This window comes from Pongo abelii, chromosome 5 (genome assembly GCF_028885655.2).
Source record: "Pongo abelii isolate AG06213 chromosome 5, NHGRI_mPonAbe1-v2.0_pri, whole genome shotgun sequence".
NCBI lineage: Eukaryota > Metazoa > Chordata > Mammalia > Primates > Hominidae > Pongo > Pongo abelii.
In genome coordinates this window covers 64,980,167-64,998,256 of record NC_071990.2, presented here as the reverse complement: position 1 = coordinate 64,998,256, position 18,090 = coordinate 64,980,167, and the positions used below count along the sequence as shown (strand labels likewise).

At 35.0% G+C, this 18,090-nt stretch overlaps 1 protein-coding gene across 1 annotated transcript in view; it reads left to right on the top strand.

Annotated features, from left to right (window-relative positions):
* The window catches only part of EYS (eyes shut homolog), a 1,986,267-nt gene that overhangs the window by 1,164,339 nt on the left and 803,838 nt on the right, over nucleotides 1-18,090 (top strand).

Here is an 18,090-nt window from a genome sequence, read left to right as displayed (position 1 = left end):
CCATATGAACTTTAAAGTAGTTTTTTCCAATTCTGTGAAGAAAGTCATTGGTAGCTTGATGAGGCTGGCATTGAATCTATAAATTACCTTGGGCAGTATGGCCATTTTCACAACCTTGATTCTTCCTACCCATAAGCATGGAATGTTCTTCCATTTGTTTGTATCCTCTTTTATTTCCTTGAGCAGTGGTTTGTAGTTCTCCTTGAAGAGGTCCTTCACATCCCTTGTAAGTTGGATTCCTAGGTATTTTATTCTCTTTGAAGCAATTGTGAATGGGAGTTCACTCATGATTTGGCTGTCTGTTTGTCTGTTATTGATGTATAAGAATGCTTGTGATTTTTTTACATTGATTTTGTATCCTGAGACTTTGCTGAAGTTGCTTATCAGCTTAAGGAGATTTTGGGCTGAAACAATGGGGTTTTCTAGATATACTATCATGTCATCTGCAAACAGGGACAATTTGACTTCCTCTTTTCCTAATTTAATATCCTTGATTTCCTTCTCCTGCCTAATTGCCCTGGCCAGAAGTTCCAACACTATGTTGAATAGAAGTGGTGAGAGAGGGCATCCCTGTCTTATGCCAGTTTTCAAAGGGAATGCTTCCAGTTTTTGCCCATTCAGTATGATATTGGCTGTGGGTTTGTCATAGATAGCTCTTATTATTGTGAGATACGTCCCATCAATACCTAATTTATTGAGAGTTTTTAGCATGAAGCGTTGTTGAATTTTGTCAAAGGCCTTTTCTGCATCTATTGAGATAATCATGTGGTTTTTGTCTTTGGTTCCGTTTATATGCTGAATTACATTTATTGATTTGCATATATTGAACCAGCCTTGCATCCCAGGGATGAAGCCCACTTGATCATGGTGGATAAGCTTTTTGATGTGCTGCTGGATTCTGTTTGCCAGTATTTTATTGAGGATTTTTGCATCAATGTTCATCAAGGATATTGGTCTAAAATTCTCTTTTTTGGTTGTGTCTCTGCCCGTCTTTGGTATCAGGATGATGCTGGCCTCATAAAATGAGTTAGGGAGGATTCCCTCTTTTTCTATTAATTGGAATAGTTTCAGAAGGAAAGGTACCAGTTCCTCCTTGTACCTCTGGTAGAATTCTGCTGTGAATCTATCTGGTCCTGGACTCTTTTTGGTTGGTAAGCTATTGATTATTGCCACAATTTCAGAGCCTGTTATTGGTCTATTCAGAGATTCAACTTCTTCCTGGTTTAGTCTTGGGAGAGTGTATGTGTAGAGGAATTTATCCATTTCTTCTGGATTTTCTAGTTTATTTGCGTAGAGGTGTTTGTAGTATTCTCTGATGGTAGTTTGTATTTCTGTGGGATCGGTGGTGATATCCCCTTTATTATTTTTTATTGCATCTATTTGATTCTTCTCACTTTTTTTCTTTATTAGTCTTGCTAGCGGTCTATCAATTTTGTTGATCCTTTCAAAAAACCAGCTCCTGGATTCATTAATTTTTTGAAGGGTTTTTTGTGTCTCTATTTCCTTCAGTTCTGCTCTGATTTTAGTTATTTCTTGCCTTCTGCTAGGTTTTGAATGTGTTTGCTCTTGCTTTTCTAGTTCTTTTAATTGTGATGTTAGGGTGTCAATTTTGGATCTTTTCTGCTTTCTCTTGTGGGCATTTAGTGCTATAAATGTCCCTCTACACACTGCTTTGAATGCATCACAGAGATTCTTGTATGTTGTGTCTTGGTTCTCGTTGGTTTCAAAGAACATGTTTATTTCTGCCTTCATTTCGTTATGTACCCAGTATTTCATATCCAGCCAAACTAAGCTTCATAAGTGAAGGAGAAATAAAATAGTTTACAGAAATGCAAATGCTGAGAGATTTTGTCACCACCAGGCCTGCCCTAAAAGAGCTCCTGAAAAAGCAGTAAACATGGAAAGGAACAACCGGCACCAGCCGCTGCAAAATCATGCCAAAATGTAAAGACCATCGAGACTAGGAAAAGACTGCATCAACTAATGAGCAAAATAACCAGCTACATAATAATGACAGGATCAGATTCACACATAACAATATTAACTTTAAATGTAAATGGACTAAATGCTCCAATTAAAAGACACAGACTGGCAAATTGGATAAAGAGTCAAGACCCATCAGTGTGCTGTATTCAGGAAACCCATCTCACATGCAGAGACACGCATAGGCTCAAAATAAAAGGACGGAGGAAGATCTACCAAGCAAATGGAAAACAAAAAAAGGCAGGGGTTGCAATCCTAGTCTCTGATAAAACAGACTTTAAACCAACAAAGATCAAAAGAGACAAAGAAGGCCATTACATAATGGTAAAGGGATGAATTCAACAAGAAGAGCTAACTATCCTAAATATATATGCACCCAATACAAGAGCACCCAGATTCATAAAGCAAGTCCTGAGTGACCTACAAAGAGACTTAGACTCCCACACATTAATAATGGGAGACTTTAACACCCCACTGTCAACATTAGACAGATCAACGAGACAGAAAGTCAACAAGGATACCCAGGAATTGAACTCAGCTCTGCACCAAGCGGACCTAATAGACATCTACAGAACTCTCCACCCCAAATCAACAGAATATACATTTTTTTCAGCACCACACCACACCTATTCCAAAATTGACCACATACTTGGAAGTAAAGCACTCCTCATCAAATGTAAAAGAACAGAAATTATAACAAACTATCTCTCAGATCACAGTGCAATCAAGCTAGAACTTAGGATTAAGAATCTCACTCCAAACCGCTCAACTACATGAAAACTGAACAACCTGCTCCTGAATGACTACTGGGTAATTTTTCTTCATGTTAATCAAAATTGTTTTCCTCCAGGCCAGGCACACCAAAATTTTACACTAATTATAACATTCACTGAGTTAATACATTTACTCACATTTTGCACTCTATAATATATCTCTCTTAATTGTTCCTGTAAAAATTCTATAAATATTGATACTTCAAATGTTCCTGATGATTTAAAGTCGCTCTTGCTTGCCTTGGCATGAGGAATTTTCTTAGTGTTATCCATTAGCTACCCATTATCCATTACCCATTTAGCACTTAATCACTTGTTGTAGGGACAGTAAAATATTTTCTATTTCCTGTTCAAGGTCTCATGCAGTTAATGGATACTACAAGTTTATAGGTCTCAGAATTCAAAAGTAAATTAATACTTTTCTCTCTGCTTAACATACTAGTTTATCATTTCATATTTTTTTCATAGAATGTCAGTTTAAAGCATAAAAGTAAACTGTCCAATGAACAGCAACAGGGTTTTTTGATAAAAGAAAAACAGTATGTTTAACAATGACGCTTCTGCCAATTTATAAATTTTGTGAGTAAAGGACACAGCATCTCACATATAGCTAATCCATTTTTAATTCAATTATGTACTGTTTTATGAATTTTAAATTATCTATTATGAAAATGTCTACCAAGCTATTTTATAATTAAATTAAATTGAATTACCTGATAAATTTAAGATTCATAAGAACCTGGTAGTAAATCTGTATCAAACTGTTTATATAGAAGTATAAGTAGAAAAAATGTACTATGTATGGATACTTGGGTCAATCCTACTTAATTTTCTTTTTTTTTTTCCTTTAAGTAAAATCAATGCAACACAGTAGTAGGAATTATATATTCATTGCTTTTTCAAACTCTCTTTATTTTTCAGAAAAAAAATTAAAAATAAAACAATGTGCAAGTATAAAGATGGAGAGTACATAAAACAGAGCGTTTTATTATTTTTTTAGAATCATCTTACACCTGACTTTGGAAAATGTTGAACACTAAAAACCATTGTGTTCTAAAAAATTGTACAGGCTGTAAATTTAAGCTCTTCGCATTTCCTTACTTCTGTGTTTACTATTTCATCTAGGAAAATCACCTGTGCTTTGTTTTCTTCTCTTTTAATCTCTTTTATTATTTATTCTTCCTATTATGAGGTGTCATATCTTTCATTTCTTTCTTTGCCTTTTTTTCCCACTTTCCTCAAATAACGCAGATTAATTATATTGTAATCTTCAACTCTCTTCCCCAAGGCTGATTTTCTCTTCTCTCTTTATTAACCTCTGCCTTCCTCACCTTAATCCATGGCAGTATAGATGGCCCCCTCCCCCTTCCCCTGGGCCATCAAGGTACAGGACTTTCTGTGATGAAGATTACCATCTTCATTGTCAAAATAAGTGCTGTTTCCTCATCCTCATTTTGCTTAACCCTACTATAGTATTTATTGCCTACCTATGAAATAGATTGCCTATTTTGGCTGGTACTATTCTTTCCACATCTCCTCCTGTCTCTTTCAACATGATTTGTTGGTGATGCTTTGCAGTGACGCTTCTCCTACTTAATGAAATATATTCTAACTCTTTAGAATTTTATTATAAATACAGGTCTTCATTAACCAGTGGAACCCAACTCTGGGTAATTTATTAAATGTACAAACGTATCACATGTACACACATATGTATGTGTATATGTGTGTATATATGCATGTATGTATGTGTGCATAAATGTGTATATATACACATGCACATATAATTAAAAGGAGTATTTATTCAGAAGGATATTGAGGGAAAAAGCTGAAGAGGTTTCAGAACGGAGAAGGTACAGAAAAGTCGAGAACAATTAGCAGGAACTATTGATGGTCTCTTCAGATACTGCCATTCCCATGAGCCTCTTCCAAATATTTCTTGATTTATATGTTCTTTACCTAAAGATGCACATTTTAGGAAGCTAGCATCTGATTTTCGAAACTAAGTTCAGGAGAAGTGACACATTTTAACACCCCCCCAAAATTTAGTATCTAATGGCTAAATCACACAAACAAAATTCAGATGGTTTTAAGAGAAAAGGAGAAATAGACACTGGATAGGCAGGAATAGCAGCCATTCATGGTATGTGCCTTTCTTTGTTCTCTCAGAAAACACCCTGTCTCTGAGAGGATGTACAGAAGGAGCAAAGTCAGGGAGACTAACTAAAGCAGTGTTCGTGTTCTGGAATCACTGGGACCCAGAGTCGCGTACATCCTTCCATCTCTACTCAGTGGCACAACATAAATGCGGCTAAACCACACGGTGATAGTATCTTAATGGATATTCATTTATTAGGTACCACACTAAATGCATTAAATTGAAGCCTCAAGAACACAGTTTATTTCCCAGATCTTTTTGATTGTATACTGCTCTTTGTCCTAAATCATCTTGCGATTTCCTCCTAAGGGACATATTAACAGATAAGTAAGGAAGCAAACAAACTATTTTTAATATGAAGAATTCCTCCATTTGGATCATATATTCAACTTATATAAATGTAAATATAAACATATATATATCTCATATATATATATATATATATATGTAGAGAGAGAGTTGTGGTGACCTTCTCTTCAGGGTCAACTACACTGCAACCTTAACTGGATGAAGCAAATAGTGTTATATAAACAATTATCATTGGTTTTAGTGATTTTTTTATTTATAAAGAAATCTTTGCCTGCTATATAATATAGTTCAGATCTTCGAAATCAACCACCAATTTCTCCCATCTTTGCTATTCAGAATTAGGAAAGGGCATAGGAGGAGAGAAGGACAGAACAGATGAAGCTGAAGCTCCACCCAAGGAAGGATGGGGTCTGGATCTTTTAAGTGTGGCCCCAGGTGGGAAGCCAAGTGGCTGTTGGGATACAAAGACTATCAACTCTGTGGAATTGTCTCAGGCATTACTGGAGAGAAACAGTGCAGGTGCTAACATATTCTAGAGATAATGTTTACTGGTTTCTTTCTGCTAACACATATGTGAGAGATACACTGATTCTCTAACTACATGACTAAGGAAAAATTGAAAATCTGATTAATTTTCCACCTGATTTTACCAAGTAGTTAACCAATATTTTGGGATTATACAAGTGTACATATTTAAATTTTAAATATAATTAAGACTTTAAAACAAAATTTACAGCAATTCATTTTTTGTGCAGTGCACTAATAGTCAACTTTTAAATCACATTTTATAGAGGTATTTTTGATTTTTTAAAGATAGTTGTGTTTTTAATAAAGTCTGCATTTTTAAGTATTGTACAATCTCTTGATGTAGCTTTATCTTCTTAAGGCAGAAGTTAAATGCATTCATGAATAATTTCTTACAATTTTAAAGAGCTGCATATATCATATAAGAAACAAAATTTTTAGCATGACATTAAAAAAACAATGTGGGATAGTATTAAAAGTTTTTAGAAAAAAGGAACTAAAAATATTTTCAACAGTTTTGCTAATAATTTTAATCTTTCATATCACTTCATAAATATTCATGATAAAGTACACATTCATTATTTCCAAAAGCAATATAGCTGCTGAAAATTAATTATGAACATTTACACCAAAAATAGCCTGTCCATGAAATTTCATTCAGATGTTGTATCATTTTATGATATTCTACCTTTTGTGTTTTTTTAGATCTAAATAATTTGAGTTTATTTGTCTCCTCCACTTTTTCTTAAAGCAGCCTGTAAACTATCACTACCAGTATGCAATCATTTGCTGCTAGACTAAATTTCCTACTGAGTAGATTTGAATATGCATTATGGCATTTGTGAGAACAAAATAATAAAATCAATATAAAAGAGATTGATTCCCAATATTTATTGTAAGAAATAATTCCCTCACTAAAATTTGTGTGGGAGAAAGGAATTAACATACAACCATCTTCATGAATTGGCTTAGTTCTTGCCTATGTTGCTCCAAAAGTAGCACTAACAAAAGTTTGCAATTATATTTTTCTTTTCCTTTCTATACTGCACGTTATTGAAAATATCACACACATAATTGTTGCCATTCTAAAACAGAACAAAAGCCATCTGTTCATGATTATTTTGTATGATAGAGAGTTGCTCCTAAGAAAGACTCAGCCCCCTTGATATATATAACAGAAAAATACTCTTTCACTACAGGGAAATTACCACACACCAAACCATATCCATTAGTGTGTACCCTGTAGAATTGAAATTGATTATTATTTTAATGTAGCAATGACGGCAGTCTGTACATTTTCCTAGCCACATCAATTCCATTGAATACATTTGAAGTTTGTTCTCACAAAGACCATGAGCAAAGGAAGAACTAAGGACAATTACATGACACACTTTAAGGAACATCTAATTTCACAGAAGCAATGGTGGAGTAGGTGCGAGGAATTCTGTCAGTAGCCACAGAGAGCTTTAGGAGTCTCTAACCTCAGACTACATATCAAGAGATCATCTACTACACTGTCAGGCAGACAAGTCGTAAAGAAGCAATTACTGCCGAGATAAAATTTGACTGTTTCAGCAAATACAGTGCCTTCAAACTTTACACAGCCTGGAAAACATTTTTAAATATAAAATTTAAAGATGAAGGAATAGCCATAATGCCTTTTAAAAGTATTAAAATAGGGACTTGTCACAGCTCTGTGTTTGTAAAATTGTAATTTTTGTAATTTAAAATTAAAATTTAAAACTAACATTTTTCTTCTTTCAAAATATGTGAACAAGAAGTTCCATCCTCTTTTAGTAAGAGGAGGTAGAGATAATTTACATAGTAGACACAGGAGAAATAATATTTTGTTGATCTTTTTAACGAAGTTAGCAAAAACCTGCCTAAAGAATAACCCAGAAAAAGATACTAGCTCTGGCTAAAAACATAAACATAAGTAGCTGAGGTCACAGTCTTTAACCTAATGATACAGTAAGGAAATTAGCTCCATTTCTTCGAAGATCAGTTTGAATCATGCTAAAACTGATGAGACCAAAGGTTGCTGGAGAGCTTAGGTAGCAATTGGCAAGTGATACTTAACATTGGTGATCACTTAAGCTTTAATGTACTGTAATGTAATTCACATAAACCAAAGCTCTTTGGAGTCCTCAATAATTTTTAAGAGCATAGGAGAGTCCTGAGACCAACAAGATTGAAAACCACTATAAGCCTAAGATAACAAATGCAACAGGCACTTGAGTCCAAGCCCAATGATAATAACAATAATAATAATACTTAGAAAAGCAGAACTCATGCCAGTCATGTGGATATCATTTCTTCTTAGTCATATGATCTTAGGGCTTGAAGAAAAATTAGAGCTCATTCTTAAACAATTCATTTTAAGGTTGGAGAAGCAGACCCAGAATACAAACAACTGCATATTTAACATTGTGAAAAGAACCCATAATTCTTGACCCTAGGGCAATACTGTTTGAGTTACTCTATGTGGCTTTATTTGGAATTTATATTTATATTTTATTTAGCTTTAAAGGGACATTATTTTCCTGTTTTGATCAATACAGAATAACTGAAAGCAACAAGACCAAATTTCTTATTTGTTGGAACATTTCTTTAGTGTATATATAGATAGTTTTTTGGCCACATGCCTGCTACTTTCTTTGTTTAAACAAATGTTTTAGAAGAAGCAATAGAACACTTGATTGTTATTATATTCCAGTTTCATTGTTTCCTAATACTTGTATCTCTGCTAACGTGAAAATATACAAACATTCACAATGTCAGACACCCAAACTACCAAAGTAGTAGAAAGCATAATCTCATCAACTTCAGTAAAATTACAGAACCCCTTGTTGTTCCACTCAGGAACTGTCTCAAGTGTCAAAGCCCTTGGTATTGCTTTGTCACTTTACTTGAAAAAGTGTACTTGCCTGTGAGTCCATTCTTTCTGACCTCTTTATTTGTGGTATTAGCTTGTCATTTTTTGAAAGAAAGTAAAACTAAACAAAGAGAGCTTATTGTCATGGAAGCCAAACCCTAAGAGAATTCCTTAGAGAATTAACCAGTGGAATTTTTAAATAAATGTGAGGATGAAGAGTGTGGGATCTCTTCCTCCCTCCAAGTTTCCAAATATTTGTTTTTCCCGACTTGAGAGATTCTTATGCCTTTAAAATTGTTTAGTTCTAGCTTTAGCCAGTTGATTCTTATTATATATCTAGGAACCAAGATGCATTCATTTAAAAAACAACAATATAATGCAGTCTCTTATTATGGTTGTCATTTGAAATAAACTTCATTCCCTCTTCAGCTTTCAAAAGATGCCTTATATGATGAATAGCCCCTTCTATGTTATGTTATGCCTATATAAGGAATGGACAATTTTTAAAACTACCTACGAGGTTTTATAAATATTGTTGAGTTATTTAAATTATTGCTTCATCCTGATTATATAACAGAGCCATGAAGACTTCATTTTCTTCTCTCATCCTCTTTTAAACAGGTAGTCTGCTTAAGCAGCAATTTTATATCCTTGCGATAGTTTGCTGAGAATGTTGGTTTGCAGCTTCATCCATGTCCCTACAAAGGACATGAAGTTGTGCACATGTACCCTAGAACTTAAAGTATAACAATAAAAAAAATTTTTATATTATTTCTACTATTAAAAAATCCTTTAGAAGTTGATTTATTTTCAAATATATTTTGATAACAAGATGATGGTTGTCTGTACTATGTTACCACAAAAATGTTTAATTTAATCGAACTTTTTGTGATAACATTTGCAGTATCAGATTTTTATAAAATTCTAAAGATTTTTCATATTCCAGTGAAAGAACTAAGTCTTAACTGACTTAATAACTAATAGACCAGCTGTGAATTCAGCCTTTCACTTGTTATGTGAAGCAAGGTAGAGAGCACAAGAAAAGAAGGCAATGTTCTTGTTGAATTTCCACGCTATTTTTTGTTTATTTCCCATGCTGTGTTCAGGTTTCTCAGGTTTACAAGGAAGGAGATATTTTTAAACGTACTAACAAAATTATAAGATAAAATCTGTGGAACAATCAACAAATTATAATACTATATTCCTAACTCTCATATTTGCAGAAATTAAATGAATGGGTTCTTGTTTGCTATACACAAATAGCAAACATATATTTATTATATATATATAAATGTATATATATAATGTGTGTATATAGATATAATGTATATATAGTAGTTTTTGGACCACACTCATGTTACTTTAGATATAGACTAGATATATATACTACATAGATATACATATATCTATATATATATAGTATAGATATATATATCTAGTATATATATACACTATACCTATATCTAGTGTGTATATATATACACACACATACTAGATATATATATACTATATATATATCTAGTATATATACACTATATGTATATATCTAGTATATATATACATATACACTCGATATCTACTACATATATCTAGTATATGTATCATATTTCATTAGTACGCTTATTCAGATAGAGACAAGAAGGAAGTTAGAGCATGGTGGGGTATCGTTTTGCTTCTATCTGCTACTCCAATTTCAGTCCATGTTCTAGAATACTTTGGCCCCTCTCTTCATCATTTGTTGAGGAGCATGAGAAAAATGGAATACTATTTTTTTCAGCTTCCACTTCATTGTCCATGTTAATATTTGTTCCTCCACAAGGACAGGTACAATTAGTGAGATCCTGGTATTCATTGCCCTCCATTCCTTTATGATACAGGTCAATGCTTACATGTGCCATACACTCTTGTTTTTTTTTTTCAGTTCTTCCTATACTTGACAATCTTCAGATAAAACAGCCCTTGTGCTTTCAGTCTCTAGGCAAGAAGACTTCCTGAACAAGCCATCCTCTTGGACAGTTTGTACAGCAGAGGTGAGATGAGGTTAGGCATTTTCCAGCCTCTCTACCTTCAACTTGAAGGTAAATGGAATGCAGTGAGCCTGGTTATAGTGAATTAAAGGTGGTAGGTCAAAGACATGACTGTGATCTTCAATAGTGCTATCTAGCTTTGTCAGGAAACTAGTACCATAATAGAACCAATACTTGGATGCCTTTTTGTCTCCTAAGGTTCAAACCAGGGTTAAAAATACAACAGAATATAAGAGAAATACATGATTGGATTCCCAACATCCAGCAGCAAGCAAATAACCAAGTTAGAGAGAAAAACAATTACCATGTGTGTTTTCCCATATAATCAGTTATATTTTAAGTTACAATGAGGTGATTTAGAAGTCCAATCTATGCAAATGTATATGTGTCCATTATATTTTGAAACCTATCATAATTAGAAATTGTTTCACTCAGCAAATCTGACAGCATGAATATTTCTCTTTGACTATAAAACGTGAATAACCAACAGTACAAATATTTCCAATCCATATCAATTTTTCCTAGTAAACATTTTGATGTATTAAATAACATTCTGAATGCATTGATTCTTAGACTATCTTAACATTTATAGAAAGAAAATAGGAATCTTTCTTTCCAATATGCAGTGTTATTAAGGCTCCTTTAGTTAACTCATGCTGTGTGTTAGAAAGCCTAATCACTGTGAGATTTAACAAAACGAAGTCAACACACTTGTTCTCCTATGTGGTCTGAATTACATTAAATGGGCTTCTAGTAAATTATTACTTATCAGACACAGAAATCATTGTAGATCAGATGTTTCAGAGCTTTCACATCACCAGTCTAGAAAATAGAAAATCAACACTAACTTCTTCATGTAAGGGTTAGGTAGGTAAATGGAGAACATTTTTGGGACAAATTTGAGGGTTGTTCATGTGTGTCTGGATCTGTAGTGCTAAACCATGGGGCTTTAGAAAGCTAGTGTTTGGTTTTGTGACTTTAAACATATACAAGATTCTGTCACCAAAACATCTCCCCTGTGTGATTTCAGCCTCATAAAAATACTTTGGAAATAAAGATTAATCATAGACAAAATATGGCAAATTCTTACTTTGTCAAAAATGAGACCAATTCAGTAATAAAATAATTAAAAGTATCATGATGTTGTCCATTCTATTTCAAAACATTGAAAAATTTACATTAAGAAAATAGAATTAATTGAAAATTAAAAATAATATATGACAGAAGCCCTTGATAATTATAATCTATAAATTATATATATATATATATGTACATATTTTATTTTTACTTACTAAAACTGGAGGACTAGGCCGGGCGGGGTGGCTCACGCCTACGATCCCAGCACTTTGGGAGGCCGAGGCGGGCGGATCACGAGGTCAGGAGATCCAGACCATCCTGGCTAACAGGGTGAAACCCCGTCTTTACTAAAAATATAATAAAACTAGCCGGGCGAGGTGGCAGGCGCCTGTAGTCCCAGCTACTGGGGAGAGTGAGGCAGGAGAATGGCGTGGACCCGGGAAGTGGAGCTTGCAGTGAGCTGAGATCGCGCCACTGCACTCCAGCCTGGGTGACAGAGCGAGACTCCATCTCAAAAAGAACAAACAAACAAACAAAAACAACTGAAACTGGAGGGAGGACTACTTTAGTATTTATTAGGTAAGGCAGTTTTCTTTATTTTTTTTTTTTTAAGACACAGCCTCGCTTTGTCACCCAGGCTGGAGTGCTGCGGCGCGATCTCAGCTCACTACAAGCTCCGCCTCCCGGGTTCACGCCATTCTCCTGCCTCAGCCTCCCCAGTAGCTGGGACTACAGGCACTTGCCACCACACCCGACTAATTTGTATTTTTAGTAGAGACGGGGTTTCACCGTGTTAGCCAGGATGGTCTCTATCTCCTGACCTCGTGATATGCCTGCCTCGGCCTCCCAAAGTGCTGGGATTGCATGTGTGGGCCACCGTGCTCGGCCTAGGTAAGGCAGTTTTAAATTAGTTAAACGTAGGAAGTTAAGCTACTTTGAACTGATCCTTTGACAAGACATTCACTTCTCAGCAGAGTGCTATGAGGGACTAACAAATTATTAAATTTTATTGTGCTAAAACTAAAGTGAATTTCAAATGTGAATAACAAAAATTTGTCCCATCCAAAGCATAAGTGTACATGTTTCTTCCTTTAATGTTAGATTAGAACTCACTCAGTGTTATCATTAAGCTATCACATTTAGGAAATACTTGCTCTTCAAACCAAACATTTTTTTAAAAATTTAACTTTTTCAGCCAAGTTTAATTCAGGATAGATGAATAGTGGGCATAGAGTGGTAAAATATATGTCTCTTTCATAATGAAAATATTAATTTGACAGTAAATTTACTGACTGTGTTAAATGCAATGTCCCATAACCAGAATTTCTATAATTCACTTACATCAGTTTTAAAATACAATTTTATACAGTATACTGTATTGGGATACTTTTATATACATTTTTTCAATTTTCATAATTCTATGAAAGAATAATTTCTGTCTAACAGATGAGGAAGTAAGATTTTCAGGAGATTGCATGACTTTCCCAATTATACTGTGAATGAGTTGCGAAGGTGATGTTGAAAGGACCACAATTCCTGATTTAAAAGCTGTCACTTATTTCAACCTGCCATAGGCTCCTGCATAGCTATGATTCTCAAGCATATCAGCATATTGAGGTGCCTTCAACAATGCCAAATAACACTTTAGGTTATTATTGTTTCTATTGTACCAACAAGCAAGTTCAGATCATAAGTGTTGATAATTGAAGTTTTTACGTGATTATAGTTCATGGTGCAGACTGAATTGTCCATAGATTACCTTTAATATTTAGATTCTTAAAGTTGGGAAGAAATCCCAGAAGGTTAAAGAGTTTAATTGATATGTATATCCTTTTTTTAAAAGCTGCATTTAGAGAATTTCCCTGTACATGACAACTCAATGCTTTTATATTTCTGAAACCACAAAAAAATAAAAAGACAAGTGGACATAACAAGGAGAATGGATTTTGCCATTGCAGTCTTCCAAAATAAGACTGACAGCCCGCCTGAGTGGGCTGCAGGCCTCCTCTAGGGGGCGCATCATTGAGGGTGAGCCTGTGGCTGTGAGCATCTTTTAAGGTCATTTCCATGTGAATAGGCCTGAAATACATAAGCGGTGTTAACCTAAATGTTTTCAAATAAATATGGGTTCATTTACACTCAACATATTTCCAAAACATATTTGAGGTGGCCTATGATAAAAGCTACAAAAGAGTTAACATCAATATAATTGAAACAAAATAAAATCCATAAAAAGGAAGAAGCATGCATGCCAACTGTGAGGAACACATATAATTATTGCATAGCTCTGAATTTCCTAGCCTTCAGGAAAAGGAAAAAGTTATGGGAATGTCAATATCCAAAAGAGGAATCAATGGTAAAATATATCTGAACTCCAACATTATTCTGTATCTCTACCCTTAGACTCTTGTAGCAGCCTCATAACTAAGCATTCGACTCAACAGATAGTAATTAAGCATATGCTATTTGTTTGAATCTGTTCTACATCCTGGTAATACAGGAATTTTCAAAGCACAATAACAGTCTATTCCATTAAGAAATTCACAAGCAGTTCATCTCATAAATCTGACCGTGTTGTTCACCTTAAATTTAAGTTCATTATGGACCCTTCTTTGTCCACAGAGTAAAACTTACTGTGGAGCTTAGCATCCCAAGTTTTTTACGACCTACCCTGAGAGATCCTTTTCAACCTCAGCTCCTGCTAGTGTTTCTTACTAGCCACATGGAACTTCTCTCTCTTAACTGCACATACCTTTACTCACTGTTTACTTTTCACATCTGTGCTGTTGCCAAAGCTCTAATATCTGTCCCTAAGGCCCTTTCCTGTTCTTCTACATACAAATATTTACTTATGATGAAACACCTTGCCAAATGCCACTTATTGCTGTAGACTTCTTCCTGAGTCTCCAGTCTTCCCTGGCTCCTCATAGCACCAGCTTTTCCTATATCTTTTTGTGACTTGACAGTGAATTTTCTGACAGCAGTAGTGAATATCAAGCATCCAGAACAGACTCTGGCCCCCATGGTAGTCGGCCAGTATTTCTCTGATAAATAAATGAACAAAGAATGAGCAGTGACTCTTCAACAAAAGTATTTTTTCTTCATGGTAAATTCTAGCAAAAAATTGTCAGATGGGTTCTTATATTTGGGCCATTCATCATCATAACAGAAATGTCATTGGTAAGTTTTCCTAAAATGTTAGGGTGATTTTCAAATATCCTAATTTTATAAAAGCCCTCTAAAACTTGATGGAATAATTATAAAAGCAAGGATGATGATCATTCTGAGGGCCGAGATAATGAATTTCAAGAATGTACCATTTCAGAGATCTAATTAGCTATAAGGCTAGAACTCAATGTATCAGGAGGAAGGGATGGATGTCAAGGCCCTTCTTTTAGTCTCCTCTCACACTGTTATAGGAAACTACTTGAGACTGTGTAATTTATGAAGAAAATAGGTTTAGTTGACTCACAGATCCACAGGCTGTGCAGAAACATCACTGGGAGCCCTCAGGAAACATACAATCATTTTGGAAGGTGAAGGCGAAGCAAGTCACATCTTACCGTGGTGGAGCAGGAGAGAGAGAGAGCCAAGGGAGATGTGCCACACACTTTTAAACCATCAGATCTTGTAAGAACTCACTGACTATCATGAGTACAGCAAGGGAGAAATCTTCCCCCAGGGTCCAATTACCTCCCACCAGGCCCCTCCCCTGATATGTAGGGATTACAATTTGATATGATATTTAGGTGTGGACACAGAGCCAAACCTTATCAGCCCTCAACTTCCTCTCTTAAATATTACTGAGTTTTTGATGGTTCAGAGTCAAGGCCATTCTCTAGGTTGTGGGACTTTCTGGCATTAGTACCCCATGCTGCTGTTTCAGGACAAATGTTTGGGTAGCCAAACTATCAGTTTGGACACTGCATTACAAGAGTTAGGGAGCTGAATCTGTAGATTTGACCTCAGATACCTGCCTAGGGGAGTTACCTATAAACCCATGAAACCCTTCCTGAGAAATTATTGTTAACAATCACCAGAAAACTTTAATTCCATGGAAGCAGTTTTAAAAAAGCTTAAAAACAAGATTTTTTTCAAAAAGCATCATCACATTTACCTAAGAATAGGTAACCTTTGATTCAGATCCCCCAGAGTTTTATAACATAAAACTCTGAAAGGATGATTTGACTTGGATTTTTTTTTCCTTCAAATCAAGCCAGCTTCCTCAGCAATAGAAAATACATCCCAAGGACTCTCTGTCTTTGAACTGGCTAGTGTACCTGCCAGGAGAATTTAACTGCCAAATGTTTCCATAGATATGTGAAGAAACTGGCTTACTTTGTAAAACGATTTCATATTGACTATTAAATTAAGTAAAACATATAAAAAAAGAAAATTGCAAATTTTGAGAGAATGTGTATGTTGTGTCTTGACAGACAGAAATAACTGAATTTTTAAAGCTCATGCTAATAAAATAACATCACTGCTCTAAAGGAGATAGCTATGGCAACATATTTTGGCAAGAGGAAGGAAGTTAAGCTCATCTAAAAACTATCAGTTCATTAAGAACTTGCATTGCTGATAAGGGGCTAAAATAGCTCAGACTTATGCCACGAGAAACTATGCTTTGATGTGCTATAAGAGTATTCCTGGCTACCACTGTTCTTGAAATAATTTTAAATTCCTATGATGTACAAATATCAGACATCTATTTTAAACAGATTTAATTTTAAACAATATAATTTTTTATTGTTTCAAATACTGTTGGTGGATGGATTTATGTTAGTTTTCCTGCAGGAGTCCAGCACAAGATTAAAAAAATAAAAAAAAGAACTGTCAATAGCAGAGAAAAACAAATAAAATGAATTTATTCCTTATGTAAAACTTAAATGTGTACTTTTTAAAAGGAAAATATATAAATAGAAAAAGATTATTTTGAAAATGAGCTCATTGCTAACATAGAATAAATTGATGATTAACCTTAAAAAAACACCAGCCTCCGGCTGGGCGCAGTGGCTCATGCCTGTAATCCCAGCACTTTTGGGAGGCCGAGGCGGGCGGATCATGAGATCAGGAGATCAAGACCATCCTGGCTAACACAGTGAAACCTCGTCTCTACTAAAAGTACAAAAAATTAGCCGGGCGTCCTAGCTACTCGGGAGGCCGAGGCAGGAGAATGACTTGAACCTGGGAGGCGGAGCTTGCAGTGAGCCGAGATCGTGCCACTGAGCTCCAGCCTGGGCGACAGAGCGAGACTCCGTCAAAAACAAAAAACAAAAAACAAAAAACCAAAAAAAAAAAAAACCCACCAGCCTGCTGTCTGGTTCTGCCATTTCTTTTAAACCTTCAGTCTTGTCACTCATTCTTATATACCCACCCCCACTATAAGGGAGCCATTAACCCAAATATAAAAGAAACACAAATGTAATAATTACAGCTACTGCTTGTATGGCACTGCTATAAGTACTTAGCATGCATTTACTCATTTGACATTTATGACAGCCCTATGAGAGATCAGTGTTATATTATCACTACTCTGTAAATGAGGCAATTGAGGCACAATGATTAAGTAATTTGCCCAAGTTCCAGAACTAGTGCATGCAGGAGCCACTCTGGCACCCTGACAGTCTGGTGCCAATGTCCTCATGGTCATACATGGTGGAGGTGAGGTCCCTGTTAGACTTTTGCTTTCTTATCCATTTATGCCAGGGAAGCTCACTTGCCCATTTTTGATAATGTTGAGTCACTGCACACATACGCCTGGAAAACCCAGGCCTTTGCATTTATCCTCATAATCTTCTCATTAGTGACTAATGATACTTATCTGGTTTTACTTCCTTAAAATTTGTCAAAACTTCTTTTATCCAAAGTTTGGGTATCTCTGAGTAGCAGCTTGAAGCAAGAAACCCTAGGTCATGGGCTATTCCTTCTTTCCCAAAATGGCATCTTCAGTTAATAGGTACTCACTTTCCCTGATTAATATTTTAATCTTTTTTTAATAAGGATGTTCTCAGAACCTTGTTTTATTTTCAATGATCAGAGATATATAGATACATGTATATGTGTATGTAACATACATAGATGTTTAAAACTGCATCACAGAAAGAAGCCATAACATTTTTTGTTTCTGCTTTTTATGTTGAATCTATCCTAATGATTTTTTTTTTATATTTTCAGATATCATTACTTTAGTATTTGACAGCTCAAAATACCACAAGGTAAATGGAATAGACATTTGTTCTCTTGTTTCATTTATGCTGAATACTGTTTATAGAAAAGACAATACGCCCTGTGCTATTCCTTTTTTTTCCTTAGGAAATAATGTACTTAATCATAGGATATCAATGACTGGGTTTTTCTAAA